The following is a 15,773-nucleotide window of genomic DNA, read 5'->3' on the forward strand; positions in this document are numbered from 1 at the left end:
CCCAAAAAGAAAAAAGGAGCAGTACATAAAATATATATACATTTTATTACAAAAATGAAAAATAAAACCAAGATTATAAATAGGTAATCTATAATTACATATATAAGGGAATCAGCAACACCTAGGTACCACACATAAGTTGGGTTAGGTAGAAAAAGTGGCAATTTGATGTAAATCATATATACCAATAAGACGTCCCCTGAAGAAGCTAAGTAGCGAAGCGCGCGTTGGGGTCCTTCAGCCCACATCACAGTAAGGTTGGTTTTTGGCTTTATTTATAGCATATATTTAAGTCCCATATACTCTCCTTGTCAATCTGGCTATTATCGGTGGTAGTCACATTAGGTATCAGACTATAATTTTCTTTTTTGTGGTCTAATTTTGTAGGTCCGTGTCTCGGATCACTAAATAATGCACTGTTGCACTTTATATGACTACTGAGAGATATTTGTCTATTGCACTTTTTGTATATCCCCCTTTTTTTGGTGGTTATTGCTTGCGTATAATTTAATACCTTTTGTGTACTTTTTACGCCCATCTTTATTGGTATATGTGATTGACCACACATTGTTCGAGCTATCCCTCTTCCTGGAGTAGAAATCTAGAAGATCTCTAGAGAGAATGAAGAGACAACCAAGGTTGTACTCTGTAGCCAGCTGAAGCTTTGGCTGACAGATGACATCAAAGATCTCTCCAGAGATGACAGCCGAAATTACATCATCAATCATCCACAAGATGACTTCCGAGCTCATGTCAGGGTGAATCCTGCAAAGCCTGCCATTCCAGATGAGGTACCCCCTGACAAAGGATCAGAGAGAGCTGCAGAATGTCAAGTTAGTGTTTCCTGTTGGCTGGTCATTTGGTCCTTGTTTGCAGTGGTCCATCTGACAACCTGTTTATCCACAGTAGGACCTTGTTGACTCTCAACTGCTCCTCACTGAATGTATTGACTCTGAATCCCTTTAGAATGGGCCCACATCAGGTATCACAAGTGCCTCATTGAGATGGTCAGAGAGAGCGATCAAGGGCCTGGTGTCAGTAAGATACCTTTAATGATGGAGTTTCTGCTTTACTTTATGTACTTTAAATGGGACTACTAAAGGAGAACATTTGTGATACAGCAGCCCCTATGTTCTTCATTTAATACAATTTAATTAACATTCAAATGATGTGCCGCCAAAGACTTTTGGATGATGTCATATTTGTTCCAGGTTACAGCATTTATACAGAGACTCATGAACTCTTGATATTTCACTATTAGTGAGGCCGTACTGGGCCGCAGGCCATCGAAGGGAGGATGACATAACAGGGTTGAGGGGAACTATAGGAAAGGTTACATGTAAGGGGTTTTGGTAAGGAAAGGGTTAAAGGTTTTGAAGAATAGCAAGGGGACGAGGCTTCAAGGTGGTAGGAGGGGTAACAAGGGGGTAGTTAGGGGGAGATCTATAAGAAGGCGTAAAGGAACATTAGATATGGGGGTATAGAGGGTTAAGAATTTTGATTTACTAAGAAATGTTTGTATTTATGTACATTTGTCATGGCAGCTTGGCGTGGCGGAAGTGGTCCTCGAGGTTGGTGGTGCCAGGAAATGGCGGTTTGGAGGGGATCTGTAGGGTCCTTGACTCCCCCTTGAGTGGATTAATGTGGAATGGAACATAATGGTCACACCGAGGAACAGAATCGGAAATACGTGGGTATTTCTGGCGGATATTGTCCGGTCGAGTCTATTAGAGTCTCTGAGCTGGTGTTTAGCGGGTAGAGGCAGGACTCGTCTTGGGGACAAGGTTTATGGGGTCATTGGCCTGTGGCAGTTACAATTCTTGGCCCTCGAGGACCGCCCCTCCTTTTGTGGGCATTGTTTTATAAATGTTTTGTTAAAATGTTAATAAAAGGCTGCTGTGGCCAATTTATCCAATAAAGGTGTGCGTGTCATCATTTAGCGGGTATGGCAATCTTAAAGCAGATGGGGAGGAAATCTATAGGAATCGCGAATACCCATTGTCGTGCATTTCATGTGTCTTCCTCTTCCAGGCTGTCCTAAATACAATAAGAAGTCCCAGATGCATGAGAACATGAACATTTTTAAAGTGGATGAATATGTAATGGCCCAAAGTTTTAATGTGTGTGCCTTTAAGATGTAGCAGAACTGGTAGCTACCTTATTATGTTTGCACTATGTTAACATTTCTTTTTGCGGATAATGTACATGAGAATTCAGTACACAAAAGTGGTTGGTATATGCACAAAGTGATGTACTTATGATGTTCTGCCATTAGGAGGTTGTTAAGGGTTAATGAAGCAGCCCTGCTTTTCATATATGGCCATAAAGTCACATGATGAAACCACCTGACCAGGTGCTGGGCTAAGCAGTGAAGGAGACATTTTGTTTGACAGTGAGTCATCCTTTAAAAGTTGAAGGAGCATGAAAGCGAGCTGCCATAGCTCCTATATATGAAGAATCACACTCAGCTGCAGCAGTTGTGTGATCAGGTACGTCTGCTGAACCCCGCTTAATCCAGAATACCCATTGAACCCCTGAATCCTCATGCATTCCTCACCCTCTGTTTTTAATTGGTACATCTGTACTCTGTTTTTTACCCTGACTTTAATTCCATGTATCATACTTCAAATTGACTGTATGCATATTGATATACCCATGCTCCTCACATCTAGTCTTATCCTTCCACCTTATCCTACCTCTTTCTTCAACTTTGATGCTAGTCAAATGTCCTATTAGGCCTGTTTCACACATCAGTTTTTTCCCGTCAGTCAAAATCCGCCAATATTTTTAAAAAACGGATCCGCCAAAAAAGAGGCGGATCCGTTTTTTCCCCCGTAGACTTACATTATTGGCGGATCTTGACTGACGGTCATCCGCCCCACCCGTTGTTGTACGGATCCGCCAAGATTTTAGCGGCTCCCGGGTGGATGAGACGGGCCCTGCAACGTTTTTTTTACTTTGACGGACCGCTATTTTCAGCTGTGCATGCCCAGGAGGTAAACTCCGGAAAGCATTTTAACCCATGCCGTCCGGGAGCCGCAAAAAATAATCTCTCTCTCCTCACGGTTCACCCCGACCCTCTCTTCTCGCGATCATCACGCCGCTCTCTTCTCGCGATCATCCTGCCTCTTCTCCTGCCGCTCTCTTCTCGCGATCATCCTCCCTCTTCTCACGGCTCCTCCCGCCGCTCTCTTCTCGCGATCATCCCGCCTCTTCTCGCGGCTCCTCCCGCCGCTCTGTTATCGCGATCGTCCCCCCGCTTCTCGCGGCTACTCCCGCCGCTCTGTTATCGCGATCGTACCCCCGTAACTACACGAGAGATGTTACCACCTGTTGAACAAATGTCTGAACCTATGCAATGTGAAAGAGTTTTGTCTAGGGCGCAACATCAGGAGTTCAGAAGGCGTAATAAGCTGTGTTTTTTTGTGGAGATGCCTCGCATATTATTTCTGTCTGCCCTAAACGAGAGAAACGATGTGCACACACGTTTTCTGTGGGTGGTGTTCAACCTAAGTTTCTTCTGGCAATTACTCTGATCTGCTCCCTGTCCACATTTTCCGCCAAGGCTTTTGTGGATTCAGGAGCAGCTCTGAACCTGATGGACTTGGATTTTGCTAAACGTTGTGGATTTCCTATGACACCTCTGCGGACGCCTATCCCTTTGAGGGGTATTGATGCTACTCCTTTGGCGAAGAATAAACCTCAGTTTTGGACCCAGGTGGTAATGCGGGTCGCCCCAGACCATCAAGAAAATTGCAGATTTTTGGTGTTGCATAATTTGCATGATACCATTGTTCTGGGGTTTCCCTGGTTGCAAATCCATAATCCAGTTCTGGATTGGAAATCTTTGTCTGTGGTGAGTTGGGGTGGTCGGTGTGCCCTTAGTGATGCTCCTGTTTTCTCCACCTCTCCCCAGTCGCATGATGTTCCTGACTATTTGGCTGACTTTTATGATGTATTTAGTGAGAATGAGTCTGCGTCTTTGCCTCCTCATAGGAGTTATGACTGTGCAATTGAGCTGAACCCGGGGTTTAAATTCCCCAAGGGTCGGCTTTTCAATTTATCTATACCCGAGCACGAGGCTATGTGATCCTATATTAAGGAGGCATTGGAGAAGGGTCATATTAGACCATCCTCTTCACCCTTAGGTGCTGGGTTTTTTTTCGTGGCTAAAAAGGATGGTTCATTAAGGCCTTGTATTGACTATCGTGCCCTCAACAAAATTACTGTTAAATATCAGTATCCGTTACCCCTGATTTCTGATCTATTCTCCAGAGTTAAAGGTGCTTGCTGGTTTACCAAGCTTGACCTCAGGGGGGCGTATAATCTTATTCGCATTAAGCATGGGGATGAATGGAAGACGGCGTTTAATACTCCGGAGGGACATTTTGAGTACCTGGTGATGCCTTTTGGGCTCACTAATGCCCCTTCTGTCTTCCAGTGCTTCATGAACGATATATTCCGAGACTTTGTGAATACATTTTTGATTATCTATCTGGATGATATTTTGATCTTCTCCAAGAATTGGGACTCTCATGTGGAACATGTTCGGACTGTGTTCCGGATTTTGAGGGAGAGTTCCCTGTATGTCAAGGGATCGAAATGCCTTTTTGGGGTACAGAGGATTTCATTTTTGGAATTTATTTTGTCTCCGTCAACTATTGAAATGGACCCGGCCAAGGTACAGGCCATTTATGATTGGGTTCAGCCCACTTCTTTGAAGGCCCTCCAGAAGTTTTTGGGTTTTGCTAATTTTTATCGGAAATTTATAGCTAATTTTTCTGGTATTGCCAAGCCATTGACGGATTTGACTAGGAAGGGTGCTGAAGTGCTGAATTGGTCTCCGGAGGCTGTTTCTTCCTTTCAGGAGCTGAAGCGAATATTCACTTCTGCTCCGGTTTTGCGGCAACCTGATGTCTCACTCCCGTTTCAGGTGGAGGTGGACGCTTCTGAGATTGGTGCAGGAGCGGTTTTGTCCCAAAAAGATCCTGTGACATCTAAAATGAATCCTTGTGCTTTCTTTTCCCGAAAGTTCTCCCCATCCGAACGTAACTATGATGTGGGGAATCGGGAACTGTTGGCCATGAAATGGGCATTTGAGGAGTGGAAACATTGGTTGGAGGGAGCCAAACACCAAGTCGTGGTCCTTACTGACCACAAGAATTTGATTTACCTGGAGTCGGCCAAGCGCTTGAATCCTAGACAGGCTAGGTGGGCCTTGTTTTTCACACGTTTTGATTTTGTGGTCTCTTTTCTTCCGGGCACTAAGAATGTCAAGGCAGACGCCCTCTCTAGGAGTTTCCTTGCTGATTCTCCTGTTGTGACTAAGCCTGCTACCATCTTAGGCGAGGGGGTAGTTCTTTCTGCCATCTCGCCCGATTTGAGACGTGCTCTGGAAGAGTTTCAGGAGGACAAACCTGAGCGTTGTCCCAGTGGAAAGTTGTATGTTCCTGACCAGTGGAGGAAGAGAGTGATGTCTGAAGTTCATTGCTCTGCATTGGCTGGTCATCCAGGTATTTTTGGTACTAGAGATCTGGTGAGTCGGTCTTTTTGGTGGCCCGCCTTGTCTCATGATGTCAGGAATTTTGTGCAGTCCTGTGGGACTTGCTCCCGGTCTAAACCTTGTTCTCGCTCTAGTAGCTTGTTGATGCCTTTGCCGGTGCCCAGGAGACCATGGACCCATATTTCAATGGATTTTATCTATGATATGCCTGTCTCTCAGAGAATGACTGTTATTTGGGTGATTTGTGATAGATTCTCTAAGATGGTCCATCTTGTACCACTCCCTAAGTTGCCATCTTCCTCTGAGTTGGTGCCCTTGTTTTTGCAACAGGTGGTTCGCTTGCACGGGATTCCTGAGAACATTGTATCTGACAGAGGAGTTCAGTTTGTGTCTAGATTTTGGCGGACTTTCTGTTCCAAGCTGGGAATTCAGTTGTCCTTCTCCTCTGCATTTCACCCTCAGACCAATGGGCAGACGGAGAGAACAAACCAGACTTTGGAGTCGTATTTGAGATGTTTTATTTCTGCCGATCAGGATGATTGGGTTTCATTTTTGCCCTTGGCCGAATTTGCTTTAAATAATAGAGCTAGTTCTGCCACTTTGATGTCACCTTTTTTTTGTAACTTTGGTTTTCACCCTCGATTTTCTTCAGGGCAGTTGGAGCCTTCTGCGTGCCCAGGTGTTGACACTGTGGTGGAGAGAATGCACCAGATCTGGGACCAAGTAGTGGATAAGTTGTCTCTCTCCCAGGAAAAGGCCCAGCGGTTTTCCAACTGGCGTAGGACCGTTGGTCCCCAGTTTAAGGTGGGTGATATGGTTTGGTTGTCATCAAAAAATATCGCTATGAAGGTGGCTTCTCCTAAGTTTAAGCCTAGATTTATTGGACCTTACAAGATTTTGGAGATTATTAATCCGGTCTCTTTTCGGTTGGCTCTTCCTGTCACATTTAAAATTCATAATGTGTTTCAGTCCTTGTTGAAGAGGTTTGTTGAACCAGTAGTTCCTGTGGTGGCACCTCCTGACCCTATATTGGTTGAAGGTAACATGGAATATGAGGTAGAGAAGATACTGGATTCCCGTCTGGCTAGACGGAGACTCCAGTATTTGGTTAAGTGGAAGGGTTATGGTCAGGAGGATAATTCCTGGGTCTCTGCCTCTGATATTCATGCCGAAAGATTGGTGCGTGCCTTTCATCGGGCTCACCCGGATCGCCCTGGTGGCATGGATGAGAGTTCGGTGACCCCTCCTAAAGGGGGAGGTACTGTTGTGAGTTCATTTTTCCCTTCACCATTGAGGTCTGATGAACTCCCTCTTCTGGTGAAGGAAGGTAGTGAGGCTGATTACCAAACACCTGGGCAGCTAGATGATGACTGGGTGGCTGGAATTGAGGACTGGATATAAGGCTGCCGACGCCCTTCTTCCTGGCTGGTGATTTTCCTGCTGGATTCTTGGAGACCAGTCTGATTCCTGCATCTCAGAGCTAAGTTTTTCTGCTCTTCTTTGTACTCTTCAGTTTTGATTTTGTTTTGCCTTGTTTTTTGGGAGTTCTGCCATCCCCGGCCGGGGGTGAGCTGAGCTCCATTTTTGTCTCTGATCTGTTGATATTTTGCTCTGTCTTCAGAATATACCTGAGTGCTGATATAGTCTTTTGAAGCCTAGCGACTTCAGGGCCTGTTTTTCCTATCAGTCGGTTGGCTCATTTTGATAGGGTTTTTGCGGATGGCAGACAGCAGCTTTCCTATCCTGTCCTATGTAGTTAGCTTGGGCCCCATCATTTGCTCAACCTATCTTTCTATCTGTGTTAGTGTTTTCATCTTGCTTCACCGTCATTATATGTTGGGGGCTGCCTATTGCTTTGGGGTCTGCTCTGGGGCAGTTTAGTTTTTCCCCTTTCTGTCTTTAGGCTATATAGTTCTCCGGCTGTGATTGAGGGGTCTAGAGCTCCGTAGGAACCCCCCACGGCTACTGCTAGTTGTTGTGGATAGGTTCAGGGGTCTGCAATCTGATAGCTGCCACTCTCTCTGTTTTTTCTGGACTTAGCTGGTATTTTGTTTTTTCCTCCTTCGGTGACTCATCATAACAGCTCGCTCCATCTGCAACAAGCCCCACGTGATCCACGACCTTTTTACCTCCCGCAACCTTTCCTTCCTGGCCCTCACTGAGACCTGGCTGACACCCACTGACACGGCCTCCCCGGCCGCACTGAGTTATGGCGGCCTCCACTTTACCCACACTCCTCGCCCTGGCAACAGACATGGTGGAGGAGTGGGTTTCCTCCTTTCTAAAAACTTCTCCTTCAACCCTATCCAACCCCCACCCTCCCTTATCTTCCCTTCTTTCGAGGTTCACTCTGTCCTTATCTACTTTCCCTCTAATCTCCAAATGGTTTTCATATACCGACCACCGGGCTCAGCCACTGCCTTCATCGACAAATTCTCCACTTTCTCTCTGCTGACATCCCCACCATCATCATGGGGGACTTCAACATCCCCATTGACACCCACCAGCCAGCAGCCTCCAAACTCCAGTCACTTACCTCATCCTTTGGACTTACTCAGTGGTCCTCCACAGCCACCCACACAGATGGACATACATTAGACCTCATCTTCACCCGCCTCTGTTCCCTTTCTAATCTCACAACCTCTCCCTTCCCCCTATATGACCACCATCTACTCACCTTCTCATCCTTGTCCTCACCTGCCCCCCATGTCCAGCCACTAGCACATCCTCGCAGAAACCTCGCACACCTAGACATTCACAGACTCTCAGACTCTCTTCTACCTCTGTCCTCCATATCTTCACTCAACAACACTGACAGTGCCACCGCTTTCTACAATGCCACCCTCACATCAGCGATAGACTCAATCACTCCTCTCATGCATGGCAAAGTGTGACAAACCAATAGCAACCCTGGCACAACAACCTCACCAAAAAACTTTGACAAGCATCCAGGGTCGCGGAGCAGCGTTGGAAGAAAACACACCCGCCAGACGACTTCACTGCTTTCAAACAAGCTACACTGGCCTTTAAATCAACCCTCACCTCTGCTAAACAGACCTATTTCTCAAACCTTGTATCTTCATTATCCCACAACCCAAAACAACTGTTCAGCACATTTGACTCTCTCCTCCGCCCACCACTGCCACCTCCATCTCCCCTCATCTCTGCTCAGGACATTGCCACCAACTTCAAAAACAAGATCGACCAAACAAGGCAAACCTTTCCAGTTCCACCACCCTAACCACTCCACATACCAGACCTCTGCCCTTCCCTAATAACCTCCTTCTCCAACATCACTGAAGGAGAGCTTACTCATCTCCTTGCCAAATCACACCTCACCACCTGTGCACTCGACCCCATCCCTTCCCACCTGCTCCCCAACCTCACTAACATGATCATTCCAGCCCTAACCCATCTCTTCAACCTATCCCTAACTTCTGGTACCTTCCACTCTGCCTTCAAACATGCCACCATAACACCCATCCTCAACAAATCAAACCTTGACCCAACTGTTATGCCCAGCTATCGCCCCATATCACTGCTCCCGTTTGCTTCCAAACTCCTTGAACAGCATGTCCATGCTCAACTTTCCTCCCACCTCTCATCTAACTCCCTCCTTGACATCCTGCAATCTGGCTTCCGCCCCCACCACTCCACTGAAACTGCCCTGACCAAAATTACTAATGACTTACTCACAGCCAAAGCTAACAGACAGTTATCCATCCTCCTCCTTCTCGACCTGTCCTCTGCCTTTGACACAGTTGACCACTCCCTACTGCACCAGATTCTTTCTTCCCTTGGCATCATAGACCTTGCCCTGTCATGGATTTCCTCATACCTTTCTGACCGCACATTCAGCGTTTCCCACTCCCACACTACCTCCTCATCCCGCCCCCTCTCTGTTGTAGTCCCCCAAGGCTCTGTCCTGGGGCCCCTACTTTATTCCATCTCTACTCTTGGCCTAGGACAACTCATAAAGTCCCATAGCTTCCAGTACCACCTGTATGCAGATGACACTCAGATCTACCTCTCTGGCCCAGATGTCACCTCTCTACTGTCCAGAATCCCAGAGTGTCTATCAGCCATATCCTCCTTTTCACCTCTCGCTTCCTAAAACTCAATGTAGACAAAACTGAACTCATTATCTTTCCTCCATCTCACGTATCTTCCCTACCCGATATATCTATTATGGTAAACAGCATCACGCTCTCTCCCGCACCTGAAATCCACTGCTTCGGAGTAACTCTCAACTCTGCCCTGTCCTTCAAACCACACGTCCAAACTATTGCCACCTCCTGTCGCCTCCAACTCAAAAATATTTCCAGTATCCGTCCCTTCCTCAGCCCTTAATCTACTAAAACTCTTGTACATGCCCTCATCATCTCCCGCCTTGACTACTGCAACACTCTCCTCTGTGGCCTCCCTGCTAACTCTCTTTTACCACTCCAGTCTGTCCTCAGTTCTGCTGCCCGACTAATCCACCTCTCTCCTCACTTCTTCCCTGTCTCTCCCCTCTGCAAATCCCTCCATTGGCTCCCAATTCCCCAACGAATCCAGTTCAGACTACTAACACTGACCTACAAAGCCATCCACAACCTCTTCCCTCCCTATATCTCTGAACTAATCTCCCAATATCTTCCCTCATGCAATCTTAGATCCTCCCAAGACCTCCTACTTTCCTCCACACTTATTCGTTCCTCACACAACCGCCTCCAAGATTTCTCCCGAATATCCCCTATCCTCTGTAATTCCATGCCTCAACACGTCCTATTATCCACCACCCTCGGATCCTGCAAACGGAACCTGAAAACCCATCTTTTCTGGGAAGCTTACAGCCTGCAATAACCATTCTGCCGCCTCACCACCGCCTGAGCTGCCGCCTCATCACCACTAGAGCTGTTGTACCCCCGACCTTCTGTCTCTTCCCCACTATCCCGTAGAATGTAAGTCTGCAAGGACAGGGTTCTCTCCCCTCTGTACCAGTCAGTCATTGTAAATTTGTTTACTTTTAACGATATCTATAACTTTGTATGTAACCCCCCTTCTCATGTACAGCACCATGGAATTAATGGCGCTATATACCGTATTTTTCGGACCATAAGACGCACTTTTTTCCCCCAAAATTTTGGATGAAAGTGGGGGGTGCGTCTTATGGTCGCAGTGCACGGTACCTGGCGAGGCTCTGCGGTGCGGTGGTGGCAGCGGGCGGCGCTCTGCGGTGCGGTGGTGGCAGCGGGCTGTGCTCCGGTGCAGGGGCGGCGGCTCCGCCGGCGTTTCTTCGCAGCCCGGAGGCCCCCGCGCACCCCTTGCTGGGCGCCGCCATGTTGCGGTGGCCTCCGGGAGCATGGACGCCGGCAAGATGGCCGCCGGTCCGGGGACGGCGCATGCGCGGCATCAGATCTCATGCCGAGATCTCGGGGGGCGAGATTCCATGCTCCCGGAGGCCACCGCAACATGGCGGCGCCCAGCAAGGGGTGCGCGGGGGCCTCCGGGCTGCGAAGAAACGCCGGCGGAGCTGCCGCCCCTGCACCGGAGCACAGCCCGCTGCCACCACCGCACCGCAGAGCCCACCTGTCCCTGCCACAGCTGCCCCTGCCCCCCTGCCTCTGCAACAGCTGCCCCTGCCTCTGCCACAGCTGCCCCTGCCCACCTGCCTCTGCCACAGCTGCCCCTGCCTCTGCCACAGCTGCCCCTGCCCACCTGCCTCTGCCACAGCTGCCCCTGCCCCAGCACAGCTGCCCCGCCACAGCTGCCCCTGCCCACCTGCCTCTGCCACAGCTGCCCCTGCCCCAGCACAGTGCCCCTGCCACAGCTGCCCCTGCCACAGCTGCCCCTTCCCCAGCACAGCTGCCCCTGCCCACCTGCCCCAGCACAGCTGCCCCTGCCACAGCTGCCCCTGCCCCTGCCACAGCTGCCCCTGCCCCAGCACAGCTGCCCCTGCCCACCTTCCCCAGCACAGCTGCCCCTGCCACACCTGCCCCTGCCCCAGCACAGCAGCCCCTGCCACAGCTGCCCCTGCACAGCCCACCCGCCCCAGCCCCAGTGCAGCTTCCCCAGCACAGAGCCGCCGCCACCGCACGAGCCTGGACCACTGAATGACCCCTGTGACTACTTCTCCACCTGTGCCGGATCTCTTCCCAGGTAAGCTGAATTCGGACTGTAAGACGGACCCCCATTTGACACATTATTATTTTTTTCCCTATTTTCCTTCTGAAAATAGGGGGTGCGTCTTATGGTCCGGTGCGTCTTATAGTCCGAAAAATACGGTAAATAAATAATAATAATCAGTAATATCAGTATTGTGCAGACAAGCAGAACGTGAAGCTCAGTAATCACTGTACATTAATATGGCTCTACCTGTGTATTCTTACAAATAAATGTTATCAACAGCCTCTGTGTCCTCCCTGTTTTCTGGACTATTTGGAGTGCACCACATTACATCAAACTACCAGGAAACAGAGGTTAATTAATTGCACCCTAGAGTCACAAACTTTCTTTTCTTTTTGTCTCTGCCATGCAGAGTGGTCACTTCCACACACTAAATGGTACATGGCATGAAACAGACATCCATTGTTATACCCAGGATAATATGTGACTGGGGTAATATCTCATGTAGTCTTATTTTAATATATTATCTATATACTATATAGCATAGCTCCCAACTGTCCCGATTCTCGTGGGACAGTCCTGTTTTTGACACTCCCGACCCGCATCCCACCCACACTGCACTGAGCCGCCACGCCCTCCCATGCACTGACCCCATCCTCACCGTCCCAGAGAGATCCACCGCAGCCTGCAATGATCTGGCTGGGCTGTATGTTCTGTGTGCACAGGACCTGTGACTTCACCACATTCAAACAGGCAACACTCGATTTCAAATCTGCCCTCACCTCTGCTAAACAGACTTACTTCATAACCCTCGTATCTTCCCTATCTTACAATCCCAAACAGCTATTCAAAGCTTTTAACTCCCTCCGCCCACCACTACCTCCTCCAACCTCCCTCAACTCTGCCGAGGACTTTGCCACACACTTCAAAAACAAGATTGACCAAACAAGGCAAGTCTTCATCACTCAACCACCACAACCCCTTTGTATGCCAGACCAATGCCCAAACCCCATAACCTCACTCTCCAACATCACTGAAGAGGAGTTTCGTTGTCTCTTCTCCAAATCGCACCTCACAACCTGTGTACTCGACCCCATCCCATCCCACCTCCTCTCCAACGTCACCACCACTCTTATCCCATCCCTAACCCACCTCTTCAACCTATCACTAACGTCCGGTACCTTCCCTTCTGCTTTCAAACATGCCACAATCACGCCTATCCTTAAAAAGCCAACCCTCGACCCAACCGCTATGTCCAGCTATAGCCCAATTTCGTTGCTCCCATTCGCTTCCAAACTCCTGGAACAGCACGTCCATGCTGAACATTCCTCCCACCTATCATCTAACTTGCTCTTTGACAATCTACAATCTGGTTTCCGCCCCCATCACTCCACTGAGACAGCCCTGACCAAAATTACTAATGACCTACTTACAGCCAAATCAAACGGACAATACTCTATACTCCTGCTTCTAGACCTGTCCTCTGCATTCGACACAGTTGACCACTGCCTCCTACTACAGATCCTCTCCTCCTTTGGCATCAAAGGCCTTTCCCTATCCTGGATCTCTCATACCTTTCCAATCGCACATTCAGTGTCTCCCACTCCCACACCACCTCCTCCTCCCATCCTCTCTCTGTTGGAGTCCCCCCAACGCTCTGTTTTAGGACCCCTACTCTTCTCTATCTATACACTTGGTCTGGGGCAACTCATAAAGTCCCATGGATTCCACTACCACCTTTATGCTGATGACACCCAGATCTACCTCTCTGGCCCAGACGTCACCTCTCTGCTGTCCAGAATCCCAGAGTATCTATCAGCCATATCCTCCATCTCCTCTCGCTTCCTCAAGCTCAATGTGGACAAATCTGAACTTATCATCTTTCCTCCATCTCTCAGATCTTCCTTACCCGACCTAGCTATAAAAATTAATGACATCACACTTTCCCCAGTACCGGAAGTCCGCTGCCTCGGAGTAACCTTTGACTCTGCCCTGTCTTTCAAACCGCACATCCAAGCTCTTTCTACCCTCCTGTCGCCTCCAGCTCAAAAATATTTCCAGAATCCGTCCTTTCCTCAACCCTCAGTCTACTAAAATGCTTGTGCATGCCCTCATCATCTCCCGCCTCGACTACTGCAACATCTTTTTCTGTGGACTCCCTGCTAACACCCTCACACCTCTCCAGTCCATCCTTAACTCTGCTGCCCGACTAATTCATCTCTCTCCTCGCTACTCCTCTGCTTCTCCCCTCTGCAAATCCCTTCACTGGCTCCCATTCCCTCAGCGTATCCAGTTCAAATTACTAATACTGACCTACAAGGCCATCTATAACCTGTCTCCCCATATGTCTCTGAACTATTCTCCCGATACCTTCCCTCAGGTAATCTCCGGTCCTCCCAAGACCTCCTTCTCTCCTCCACACTTATTCGCTCCTCACCCAACCGCCTCCAAGACTTCTCCCGAATAGCCCCTATTCTCTGGAATTCTTTGCCCCAACAAGTCCGACTATCAACCACATTTGGATCCTTCAGACAAAACCTGAAAACCCACCTCTTCATGAAAGCCTACAGCCTGCAATGACCCTGCTACCTCCTTCTCTCTCACCACTACCGGTGATCCCACCTCAACCAAAACTGCTGCAACCCACCAACCTACTGTCTCCTTCCCCACCATCCTGTAGCATGTAAGCCCGAAAGGGCAGGGTCCTCTCTCCCCTCTGTATCAGTCTGTCATTGTTAGTTAGTTTACTGTAAGTGATATCTGTAATTTGTATGTAACCCCTTCTCATGTACAGCACCATGGAATCAATGGTGCTATATAAATAAATAATAATAATAATAATAATAATAATAATAATAATAATGAAGTCACAGGAGGGGAGGAGTCAGGGGTCACATGATAAGGGGCCTCCGTGTCTGCAGGACTCTGCTGTGCTGGTTGTCATGGTGCTGGATGAGGTGAAGTTTATGTGTGCGGTCAGGAGGGGTTTACAGTGTGGATGGAGCGTAGCCGGGTGTGGATGGAGCGGAGCCGTGTGTGGATGGAGCGGAGCCATGTGTACGAGGTGTACGGAGCAGAGCCATGTGTACGAGGCGTACGGAGTGGAGCCGCGTGTGTACGAGGCGTGCGGAGTGGAGCCGCGTGTGTACGAGGCGCACGGAGCGGAGCCGCGTATGTACGATTTGTACGGAGCGGAGCCGCGTGTGTACGTGGTGTACGGAGCGGAGCCGCGTGTGTACGTGGTGTACGGAGCGGAGCCGCGTGTGTACGTGGTGTACGGAGCGGAGCCGTGTGTGTACGATGTGTGCGGAGCTGAGCCGTGTGTGTACGATGTGTGCGGTGCTGAGCCGTGTGTGTACGAGGCGTACGGAGCGGAGCCGCGTGTGTACGAGGCGTACGGAGCGGAGCCGCGTGTGTACGAGGCGTACGGAGCGGAGCTGCGTGTGTACAAGGCGTGTGGACCGGAGCCGCGTGTGTACGATGTGTGTGGAGCGGAGCCATGTGTACGAGGTGTGCGGAGCGGAGCCGCGTGTGTACGAGGCGTACGGAGCGGAGCCGCGTGTGTGCGCGAGGCATATGGAGCGGAGTCGCGTCTGTACGAGGCGTACGGAGCGGAGCTGTGTGTATGAGGCGTACGGAGCGGAGCCGTGTGTGTACGATGTGCGCGGAGTGGAGCCATGTGTACGAGGTGTGCGGAGCGGAGCCATGTGTGTACGAGGTGTACGGAGCGGAGCCGCGTGTGTACGAGGTGTACTGAGCGGAGCCGCGTGTGTACGAGGCGTACGGAGCGGAGCCGCGTCTGTACGAGGTGTACGGAGCAGAGCCGCGTCTGTACGAGGCGTATGGAGCGGAGCTGTGTGTATGAGGCGTATGGAGCGGAGCCGCGTGTGTACGAGGTGTACGGAGCGGAGCCGCGTGTGTACGAGGTGTATGGAGCGGAGCCGCGTGTGTACGAGGTGTGCGGAGCGGAACCGTGTGTACGAAGTGTGCAGAGCGGAGCCATGTGTGTGTACGAGGTGTACGGAGCGGAGCAGTGTGTTCAAGGTGGGTGGAGCGGAGCCGTGTGTATGAGGTGTCTGGAGCCGTATGTGTACGAGGTGTACGGAATGGAGCCCTGTGTGTATAAAGTGTAAGGTGCTGAGCCATATGTTTACGGAGCTGA

This window comes from Dendrobates tinctorius, unplaced genomic scaffold (assembly GCF_039654945.1).
Source record: "Dendrobates tinctorius isolate UK_male_01 unplaced genomic scaffold, ASM3965494v1 ptg000051l, whole genome shotgun sequence".
Taxonomy (NCBI): Eukaryota; Metazoa; Chordata; class Amphibia; order Anura; family Dendrobatidae; genus Dendrobates; species Dendrobates tinctorius.